Source organism: Miscanthus floridulus, chromosome 6 (assembly GCF_019320115.1).
Source record: "Miscanthus floridulus cultivar M001 chromosome 6, ASM1932011v1, whole genome shotgun sequence".
Lineage (NCBI taxonomy): Eukaryota > Viridiplantae > Streptophyta > Magnoliopsida > Poales > Poaceae > Miscanthus > Miscanthus floridulus.
This window is the reverse complement of record NC_089585.1, coordinates 123,585,257-123,596,581: the sequence shown is the minus strand read 5'-3', so window position 1 is coordinate 123,596,581 and position 11,325 is coordinate 123,585,257. Positions and strand designations below refer to the sequence as shown.

The 11,325-nt window shown below is 43.8% G+C and overlaps 1 long non-coding RNA gene across 6 annotated transcripts; it reads left to right on the top strand.

Moving 5' to 3' along the window:
- The first annotated feature begins 7,515 nt into the window (after positions 1-7,515).
- Positions 7,516-11,066, top strand: LOC136459423 (uncharacterized). Of its 6 annotated transcripts, none has more exons than XR_010760194.1 (5): positions 7,516-7,578; positions 7,925-8,900; positions 9,031-9,101; positions 9,239-9,346; positions 9,422-11,066. It is a non-coding gene; the product is annotated as an uncharacterized lncRNA (long non-coding RNA). The 6 variants fall into 6 exon arrangements; XR_010760192.1 differs by having other exon boundaries at positions 9,031-9,096; positions 9,422-11,065; XR_010760197.1 differs by having other exon boundaries at positions 9,239-9,295; positions 10,143-11,065.
- The last annotated feature ends 259 nt before the right edge of the window (positions 11,067-11,325 follow it).

The following is an 11,325-nucleotide window of genomic DNA, read 5'->3' as shown; positions in this document are numbered from 1 at the left end:
ATCATGAATGTACGGTACGGTCGTATCGTATGGAGCTGAGAGTTTGTGCAGTTTTCGTGTCTTCCAGGCCTTTGTGTAGATTCGCATGTCGTCTGTGCTCATTTTCCCATCGTCGTCGTCGTCATCTTTAGGCCACGTTTAGTTCCTAAAAATTTTCACTTCAAAGTGTCACATTGAATCTTACGGCACATGCATGAAGTATTAAATATAGACGAAAAAAAACTAATTGCACAATTTGGTTGAAAATCACGAGACGAATGTTTTAAGCCTAATTAGGCCATGATTAGCCATAAGTGCTACAGTACCAACATGCGCTAACGATGGATTAATTAGGCCTAATAAATTCGTCTCGCAGTTTTCAGGCGAGCTATGTAATTAGTTTTTTTATTAGTATCCGAAAACTCCTTCCGACATTCCCGAAACATTTGATGTGACATCTAAAATTTTTCATTTCGCCAACTAAACACACCTTTAGATTTGCAGACCACCTCCCAACAGTAACCTTCTACATTCCTACAGAACCGGTCACCCTGTCACGCTCCCGGTCACCCTCCCACCAAGATCACCCCCAGCTGTCCTGCGCTCCCAGTCAGCCTCAATCCAAACGCCCCAGCCGTCCACCCAGACACGCCAGCCGCCCTCCAGAAACGCCTCCTGCAGCTGTCGCGCCCCGTCGCCCGCTTCGCATCCTCGACTCGCTCCCGCAGCAGCTCGCCGCCGTAAGGAACCTCAGGTGCCCCGTCACCACGGTCGCCCCCGCGCCACCACACCCCCCGCCCCCACCCCACCACTCGCGCTGCCCTGCCGGGATTCTAGGGTTTCGGGCGGGCCGATCCTAAGGGCCCTTCGAGCGTCGCCATCACCATCGCCGCGTCAGTCCGGACATCGGCGGCCTCGGCTCGGGCGGCGTACTGACGCGGGGCTTGGCGGCCCGCCGGGGACCAGTCGCCACTCAGCGTCGGCGGCTCCGGTGCACTGGCAGACCGGTCTGGCCTGCCCTAGCGCCCGCCGGCCGCCATCCACGGTCCCGCATCGCCGCCGGCGCCTACAGGTATGCGCAGCCGCAGCGGCGCAAAGCTAGTCTCCGGCACAGCGACCCAGCCCCTCTACGGCTCCACCCCCAACCGACTAGCCTCCTGCCTCCATAGCCCGGCGCCTCCAACCTCCTGCCATATCGTCGGTGGCCCCGTCCCCCTTGAGTCGTATGTGTTAGTTGATCTCCACCAATAGGCCCCTGCTCCCTGATCGGGGGAACCCAACCCTAATCCGGTTAGTGGGCCCCTGTCGCACAGCACACACAAAAGGAAGGTGGGGTGAGGGCTCGGACTACGAGGTTCAACGGAGCCGCCACCCACCTACAAAGAAACCCTAAAACCGATCTAAAGTAGTGCTGGAAGCGATGGGATGTGCGCCACCACCACTGCCGTCGCCTATGCAGGTTCTCCGATGCCCCCACTATATCGCCACCTCGCCTCCTCACCACCACGCCAAGCATTGGCGTCCACGAGGCTGCATCCAGGGCGGCATCAGCGTCCACGCTGTCGCTGCGGTGAAGCTCCGTAAGGTCGAGGAGCCTAACTGTGGATCTACGGGTTACACAGAGAGGTATACACATATCGATCCTAACAATGGTATCAGAGCGAGGTTACCTCTGTGTATCCATAACCCTAACCGGGTAAAAGCAAAAGAAAGAGAGACCGGCTCACGGTCTACTAGTCATCACCGCCACCGCGCGTGGGGGAAAGGAGCCGCACCGTTCAACGGCACACGACAAAAGTAAAGAACCAAACAGATCCAGTTTGGATCTAAGGAATGAAGAAGGATGGGTTCAGTTTTGGCCGAACCCTAAGACCTAACCCTAACTCGCATGAAGAAAGGGAAATCATCAGTCTCGGGAAAAGAACAGTTTTGGATGAACTAACACATCCTCATCCCAATCGGAGTCAAATCCGAAAAGAAAAGAAATCAAAGAAAAGAAAAATCCAAAGAAGAAGAAGAAAAAGAATCGGGTTCAACCGAACCCTAACCCTAGATCCCCTTTTTCGGGTAAACAGGAGAAAAGAAAAGAAAGGAAATTCAAGGGTTGGCACATGAACCCTATCCCTAGATAACTAACCCTAGATCTCGATTCGGATGAACTCCAAAGAGGAAAACCGAATCGATCGAATCAAAAGAAAGGAAAGGAATCAAAGAAATCCAAACCCTAATCCCCTCCTTCGGTTCGGAAAAGAGAAAACAAGATCCAAATCGAAAAGAAGAAGGGGATGGGAAAGGAGAAAGGGAAAGGGGAAAAGGGGAAGGTCGGATTCTGAACCCTAACCCTAGATCCAAACCCTAATCCCCATCACCGGTTCGGATAAGAGAATCAAGATCCAAATCGGAGAAGAAGGGGGAAAAGGGGGACAGTTCTACCTTGCCGCGCGAGAACCTTCACCGGCACGGGAGAAGAAAGACCAAGCTAGGGAAGATTTTTCACCGGGCTCGGCCAAGGGGGCGCCGCGGCCAGGCCGCTCGACGGCGGCGTGCTCACCCGTCGGGGAGCACGCGCGCCGGCGAGGGGGCCGGCGACGGCGCCATGGCACTCGCTCAGCCACCTGCTCGCTCTCGGTCACTCGGTCACGCTGTGACTGAGAAAGGAATAGAGAGAGGGCGAAGAGAGAGAGAGAGAGCAGCGGAGAGACTGAGCTAGGGTTTGCACCGGCTACGGCGTCGGCGGGTTTTTATACCGCCCGAAACGAGCGCCCGACCGTCGGATCGATATCAACGGCACAGATCAGATCGGCCCATCGCCGGCCTAGGCGGGCGTGCGCACGAGGCCGGATTCCTGGCCCAGGCCCAGGTTGCGACCTGGGCGCGGGGGGAGCGCGCGGGACAGCGCGAGCGCCGACGTGGGCCATGGGCCGCTTTGCCTGTTGGGCCGAAAACAGTGAAAGAATCCAGATCAGTTTTTGATTGTTTCTTTTCCAGTAATTGCTAAGTTCTGGAAAATGAAAAATAGCTCGAAAGAAAAATAGAAAAAGTAATTTTTTCCTGTGGGTAAAATTCAAGAAATTGAGTGAAAATTTTTCCGCTGCTAAAGAAGTTGTTTATACTCCAGTTATTTTGAATCAATGTGATATTTAACTGGAGAAAAAGAAAGTTTTCCAGTAATGTTTATTTCCTAGAAATTGATTAATGGATTAAAGAAAATAAAAAAAACATTTTTCCCTGTGGATAAAAATGAAGGAAAAGAGAGTTTTTCCACAGCCAAAGAAATTGTTTATTCTCCAGTTAATTTGTACCAACGTGATATTTAATTGGAGAAAAAGAAAGTTTTTCCGCTGCTAAAGAAATTGTTGATTCTCCAGTTATTTTGAACCAATGTGGTATTGAATTAGAAAAAAAGAGATTTGTCATGAATTATGATGTTATTTTCTGACCAACGTTGTTAATAACAATATCGTAATTTTAATGATTTATGCATTAATTTTACTTCTGCCCAACGGTGATGTAGAATTAGTGTATAAGAACAGATATTAATTTTAATGATTTATGCATTAATTCTACTTCTGCCCAACGGTGATATAGAATTAGTGTGTAAGAACAGTTGTGAAAGTTAAAGATTTATGCATTAATTCTATTTCTGCCCAACGGTGATGTAGAATTAGTGTATAAGAATAATTGTATGTTTTGATTTTGACCAACGTTGGAATCAAGGCATGCAAATGGTGTTATTTTTATGTTAAGAAAAGTTTTGACCTGATTTTCATCTTGTCTAAGGTGGACTGGGTAGTCACCTCACCGTGTTCTACTGAGATTGTGGCACCGGTGAGGGAGACAAAAAGAGAATGATGCCACTTGGGCAACTAAAGAAAGAGATTTTGAATCCCAAAAGATATCCTATGACTCTTAGGCATAGGAAATGAATCACTACCAACAAGAAAAAGTTTGGCTATGATAAAGAACATGATTGAACCTGAAATTGTGGGCTTAATCCTAGAATGTGACACGGTCACCGAGTACCTCGATAGAATAAAGAGTCAGTTCACTGACACTTCAAAGACATATGCTACTCAACTGATAAAGCAGCTGGTGACAGAGTGTTACTCTGGAAATGATGGCATAAGAGAGCTCACGATGCGTTGTCGAAATTATGGCACTATCGTTCAGGCCATATTTCGAGGGGGAGAATGGAAAGACAAGTTAAGAATGAAATTCTTCCTCCATTAGAGCTCTCAGTTTTAGAACAATATAGAGAATGTATAAAAGGAAAGTATGTAAAAGAATTAAGAAAAGATGACAAATGAAGCACAGGAATTTTACAGATTATCCACACTGACATCTGTGGTCGGCTTTCCTGTAAAAAGTATGGATGGTTATGATTCGTTCATAACATTCACAGATGATTACTCCTATTATGGCTATATTTATCCAATCAAAGAAAAAAAAGATGTATTAGATAAATTTAAGATATTAAAGATTAAGATAGTCAGGTCTGACCGTGGGGGAGTACTACGGTCGACATACCCTAAAAGAATGGCATAGTAGCCTAGTATTCTATACCGGGTGAACCTTAGCAGAATAGAGTAGCTAAAAGAATCAATTGTACCCTGATGGATATGATGGGCAGTATGATAAGTTACTCCACCTTACAGTTGAGCCTGTGGATGGAGGCGTTAAAAAACCTCATTTATATTCTCAAAAGAGTACCAAGTAAATCGGTGCCTAAAACACCATATGAGTTGTGGATAGAAAGTGTACCCTCACTAAACCACTTGCGTGTGTGTGGGGGAGCCCTGTTGAGGCTAAAGTATTTAACCCAAACATTGGGAAGTTAGATCCCAAAATAGTAAGGTGCCATTTCATTGGCAACACAGAAAAGTTAAAAGGTTTTCGTTTTCCACTGTCCAAAGAGACATACAAAGTTTGTGGAAACGAGACACGTTGTTTTCCAAGAGGATAAAAAGATGAGGGGGAGCATGGTAGCTCGAGAAATTGTCCTTGAAGTGGAGCGGGTGTATACGTCCACTCCAATGATTCATGAGCCATTTTTCTCACTACCTGCTATAGCTGCACCGATAGTGCAAGATACTGTGGTGCCAGCACCTATTGTTATCCCACCTGTGGCAACAATGAATGATGATGAAGAGCCTGTTCCTCAGGATCCTATAAAACCTATTGCCACACATGAGGGGGAGCAACAACAGCCTCAAACAAAAGTTGTGCCAAATGTAGAGGCCCCTAGAAGGTCTCAAAGAGTTGGAAAATTAGCTATTTCTGCTGATTATGAAGTGTATAACACTAAATAATTTCAAATGGAGGATGATCTCACCTCATTTGAAGAAGCCATGAGAAGTGATCATTCATCAAAGTGGCTTAAGGCCATGGAAGATGAAATGAAATCGATGAATGTCAATAAAGTTTGGGATTTGAAAATAATTCCTAAAGTAGTCAAAACAATAGGCTATAAATGGATCTACAGAATAAAACTTGACTCTCAAGGGAATATAGAAACATATAAAGCGTGACTTGTGGCAAAAGGCTTTATGCAAAGAGAAGGGATTGATTACAATGAGACCTTTTCTCCAGTCTCATGTAAAGTTTCCTTCAGAATCATAATGGCATTAGTGGCACATTACGATTGAGAATTATATCAGATGGATGTAAAGACGGCATTCCCCAACGGAGATTTGGAGGAAAATGTTCACATGGCACAACCGAAATATTTTGTCATGGAAGGAAAAGAACGAATGGGATGCCGCCTAAAGAAATCCATTTATGGATTAAAGCAAGCTTCAAGACAGTGGTACTTGAAGTTTGATCAGTCAATAAAGAATTTTGGGTTTTAAAAGAGAATGTAGAGGACAATTGTGTCTATGCAAAGTTTAAGAATTGGAAGTTTATCTTCCTTGTCCTATATGTAGATGATATCTTACTTGCTAGTAGTGATGTCAGTCTACTATAGGAGACAAAGAAGTTTTGTCCTCAAAACTTGATATGAAAGATTTTGACGAAGCCTCGTTCGTTCTAGGGATCGAGATTCACCGAGATAGAAGAAAAATAGTATAATGACTGTCACAAAAGGCATACATGGAAAAGATCTTAAAGAAATTCAGTATGCACAAATGTAGTCCCTCACCTGCTCCTATAGTCAAGGGCGACAGATATGGGGATTTTTAATGCCCCAGGAACCAATATGAGCTCAATCGATAAAGTGAAAGTGGTTCCATATGCTTCAGCTGTCGGAAGCTTGCAACATGCTCAAGTATGTACGCGCCCTGACTTAACATTTGTTACCGGGTTTTACTTGACAGATTCTAGAGCAATTCTGGAATAGAACACTAAAATTAGTGAAGAAAGTCTTGCATTATTTGCAAGGAACGAAAGGCCTCATGATGACATATAGAAGATCTGATTCACTCCACATGGTGGGATATTCAGATTCTGATTATGCGAGAGTGAATGCCTATCCAGACGTGGATTTTCTATCATCTCGCAAAGGGGAGCTATTTCATGGAAAAGCTCAATGCGAACCGTCAGTACATCGTCCATAATGTATGACGGTTTGTAGCGTGTTATGAGGCAACAGGCAGGTGAACTAACTAACGAAGTTCATACCCGATTTGAAGGTGGTTGACGACATCTATAGACCACTAAAGTAATACTGCGATTATAATCTGGCAGTACAGGTTGCTCACAATATAAGTCAAGTGGTGCTGCCAAACATTGATATAGAGTATTATGTTGTGAAAGATAAAGTCCAGGATCAAGTCATAAGTCTTGAGCATATAAGAACAGAAATGATGCTCGCGGATCCGCTTACAAAAGGCTTACCACCCAACATGTTCAGAGGACATAGTGTTCAGAGAACATGTAGCTAGCTTGGGTTTAAGGGAAAGCCTAAAATATTCCTGGACAAAAGAAGGCCCAAAGATAAGTATCTATTTCAGAACAGAGTAGTGAGTTGTAGTTGTTAAGTCTATCGACAATGGACCATGACGATGAGACATGCTCTATGAGCTAATCTGTAATGGAATAAACAAAAGCAAATAATATGAAAGTGAAAGATGGAATGAGATCAAGGGAGAGAATGTTAGTTGATCTCCACCAATAGGCCCAACGGCCTATTGGACCCTTATCACTGCTCCCTGATCGGGGGAGCCCAACCCTAATCCGGTTGGTGAGCCCCTGTCGCACATTACACATAAAAGGAAGGTGGGGGTGAAGGCTCGGACTACGATGTTCAACGGAGCCGCCACCCACCTACAGAGAAACCCTAAAACCGATCTAAAGTAGTGCTAGAAGCGATGGGATGTGCGCCACCACCACTGCCGTCGCCTATGCAGGTTCTCCGACGCCCCCACTGTATTGCCACCTCGCCTCCTCACCACCACGCCGAGCATTGGCGTCCGCGAGGCTGCATTCAGGGCGGCATCGGCGTCCACGCTGCTGCTGCGGTGAAGCTCCGCAAGGTCGAGGAGCCTAACTGCGGATCTACGGGTTACACAGAGAGGTATACACATATTGATCCTAACAGTATGAGCCGGACACGGTCCACGGCGTGGCCAACCCCTCGCCTCGATCCACCCAGTCAGTGAGGTGATCCCCGCCTCCCCACCTCACTCCTCTCGAGTCCATCATTCTTGCTTCTCTCCGTCTCATACTCTGATCTACTGATTTTGCCCTTGTTTAGTTCCACCCCAATATCCTAAAAAATGCTACAATACCTGTCACATCGAATGTTTGCGGCCCGTGCATGGAGCATTAAATGTAGACGAAAAAAAAACTAATTGCACAATTTAGTGAGAAATTACGAGACGAACGTTTTGAGCCTAATTAATCCATGTTTGAATACTATTTGCCAAATAAAAGCGAACGTGCTACAGTAACCCCCAAATTCCAACTTCCTAGAAGTAAACACAGCCTTTGTACTGCTACTCTGCAGTTTCCGTTGAGGGGGGATCTGCTTGCCATTGAATGATTGTGTCAGATTAAGTGCACGGATAGACAGACAACAGTTCTACTCAGGGAGGTGACATCTGATTTTACTGGGCCAGTATTTGTTTCACTCAGTCCTTATACATTACCATAATCAACGTTTTGCAAGGCATACTATACAAAGCCATTATTTATCTGATTAGCATTCCTCAGGTTTTGTTGCCTCGATGGACCAGGAAACAAATCCGGATATTGACCATTACATATGTATTTGTTGTATATTTTTGTAATCTAACATCTTAATGTTGCTGTCCTTACAATGTGATCCGTGTTATGTTTTGATCAGGCTGGGAATTCTAAAATCATGATACTAAAACTGAGATCATCTTGAATCACCGTCATCTTTTTTGAAATCGCAGAAGCACACTAGACATATAGTTGCAAAGGTAGTTCACAATGCATTGATCCTCACCTTGCATCCATCATGGCAACAGATTTCCTCATCCTTCCCAACAAACTTCAGGTACTCAATGCCATTTCCATCTTACTCGGTCTGGTCATTTCCCCTTATCTACATGTATGTTTTTCCCTTATCTACATGTATGTTTATATATCCCTATGTTCACTTATGATTTGACCAGTGCAATGCATATTCCCTTTGCTTTGTGTCCTTCAATCACCTGCTGAAAAGGATGCCTTGGTGTCTGATCAACCGCATGCCGCTTCTGTGATTTATTTATGCCTTTTTTTTCTCCTTCTATGGTCTGATGAGGCAGATGCCTTGGAAACTGAAAACAATCAGCTGATCTTGCCTACATCTGTCTTCAGATACTCACGCGACGTGTCTGCTTTTTTTGGGGAGTACCTGACCTTCGATTTGTAACTGCAGTCTATGGGTCATTGGAACACAGATTAGAAATGGATGATGTGGAGCCATCTCCTGGATGAGCAAAACACCATGGCTGAACACCACAAAGTACCTGGTATGCCACACCCATTTTCTCTATCATTCAGTACAAGTTCATCTTTGTTTTCTCTGTACAAATTCATAATTTCCATTAACCTTTCTTTGACTTTGGCTACTATTGTTCACGTGATTTATTATTGGTATAGGTATCTGTGCTTTATAAGCAATACTCTTGACTGGATAGATATATTACATGCCATTAGCTGTATCAGGTAAGGTAGGGAGTGTTCTTTCTTGTCGGAGTACAATCACTTCTTTCTATTGTAGTGGAGGTGACTCCCTACCCCCTGTACTATTGTTGTCATGCGATCATCAACATTTCTATGGTGAGCTTATTCTTATGCTGAAATGCAGGTACCTCCATTGACTGCTAACAGAAATGCCTCAACGCTTCTTTGATAAATATGTAAGGTATGGCAGTACAATTGTTGATGATTGGACTTTTTAGCTTTTGAGCTTTAGGTAAATGATCCACAATGGTAATTGGGTTCTGTACAGCAACATGCACGTTTTCTTTTTTCTTGGCAAACTCTTTAGGTAAATGATCCACAATGGTAATTGGGTTCTGTACAGCAACATGCACGTTTTCTTTTTCTTGGCAAACATAGCTGAAATCAGACAAAATAGCGCATTACCTTTTGCATAGTCAGATGCATATTTAGTCAAGTAAAAAAAATGCTTTATGTGTAGTCCATAGTTACTAAAATTGTACGGTCCTACCATGCCTCTGCAAATTCTTGGAATTGCCATTCTTCTGGTATTAGTTAGGATACTGAGAACATTATGTCTTCTGGATTTTTTTTCCAGTTACCTAAATTTAGTTGTCACCCCCCAAAAATGTGGCCCAATTTTAGAGGTGCCTATCTTTATATAGTACAGGACCCGTTCAATTCTGACCCTGGGGATATGTACTTCCTAGAATGATTCCATGAGTCTACTTTATGCCGTCCGTATACCTTCAGATAACTCTTCCTTGCTCTCTACTGATTCTTCTGTACTACAGTACCTGTATGGCTATATCCCATGTTGTATTTCACCATAATGATTCTTCTATTTTCCCTTTCTGCTTCTAATTATGGCGCTATTGTTACATATACATATGGTCTGCATATTTCAGTATGCTGGTGTCAATCCAAAAAAATGATATGCTGGTGTTACTTAAATAGGATATATGCTTCGTATTTCTCTATGCCATGTTAACCATCTAATTTGTGTTTTTTAATGTCTGATACTTTTGTCATCCTCAAACTCTATACAGGCCCAACAGAGTTCCTTCGCCAGAGTTCTTTGTAAGAGTTCTTATGTCTAATAGTTTTCTGGCCCCCAAATGTAGTTTTCTCTATTATTCCTGTTCTTCATCAGAGTTCCTCAATATAATTGGTGCCTAAACGCTGGTGAACCATTGGGACCAGTGCAATTCATATTGTGGCCTGATGTCTCTTACCAGGTTTTCATCCCTATCATGTCTTGCTTTGTTACAGAGATTGATCAGAATTGTATGAAGGATGTCATCGACTACGATTGCAACCGAAAGTGGACTATTTCGTCACATTCATGCACTGAGTTCTGCAAACCATCAGATGTGCACTGAAAGTTCTGTACCAGTGATATTAAACTATAGGTAGCTCTGTGTTCACCTCAACACTGAGTAGAACATGCTCCAGTCATGTTCCACCCTCATTTTTCTATTATGAGTTCTTACTTCTAAAGCAAATTATCTTCTTTTGTGTTCCCTCGATTGCTTACTTACATTGTGAATAACATGCTCTTGGAATGTTTGTCAGCTGTGAAAGATTTTCTGTATGCAACTGCCAAGATAACTAGCATCCCGCAATGAAGCGCGGGGTACCATCTAGTAATGACATGTTGTGCCTACTTGGAGCGTAATGTAGGTCTGTAGCACACTATTGAGGAGAATAACACTTTCCTTTTTCCTGCTTCAGTTTTTTTGGTAGATTTGATGGAAGACTGGAAGTGGAACCTCTGCCTCTCTAGCCTGTTTGGCTGTTTGGGAGTTGGGACTGATTTAGGTAGTAGGCTGGGAGCATCCTAAGCGTTACTTTGATACTCTCGTGGCAGATCTGAATCGGATTCCAATGAATGCGGTTTTGTATAGTTGTTTGCTTCTTTGTTATTCAAAAAACAAAGATTTGCGCTGTAAAAAAATAATGACTTGCACAAATGATCTGAGACAGCTTTTGGTTTTCCATAGGAAAGAATTGAAACGTGTTGAAACATAACTCGACTGACCTTGTCTGTCCATGCTGCAATGCAGCATTATACGCTGTCCTAAAATATAGTCGAATTTTAGTTTCTCTTAAGAGCGGTCACAATGTGTGCAAAAAGAGATCCACGCAGGGCTATATGCCTTGACTCAACATTGTGAAGTGAACAATAGCACATACAATAGGTAAAGATATCCGTATGGCTATGGATCGACC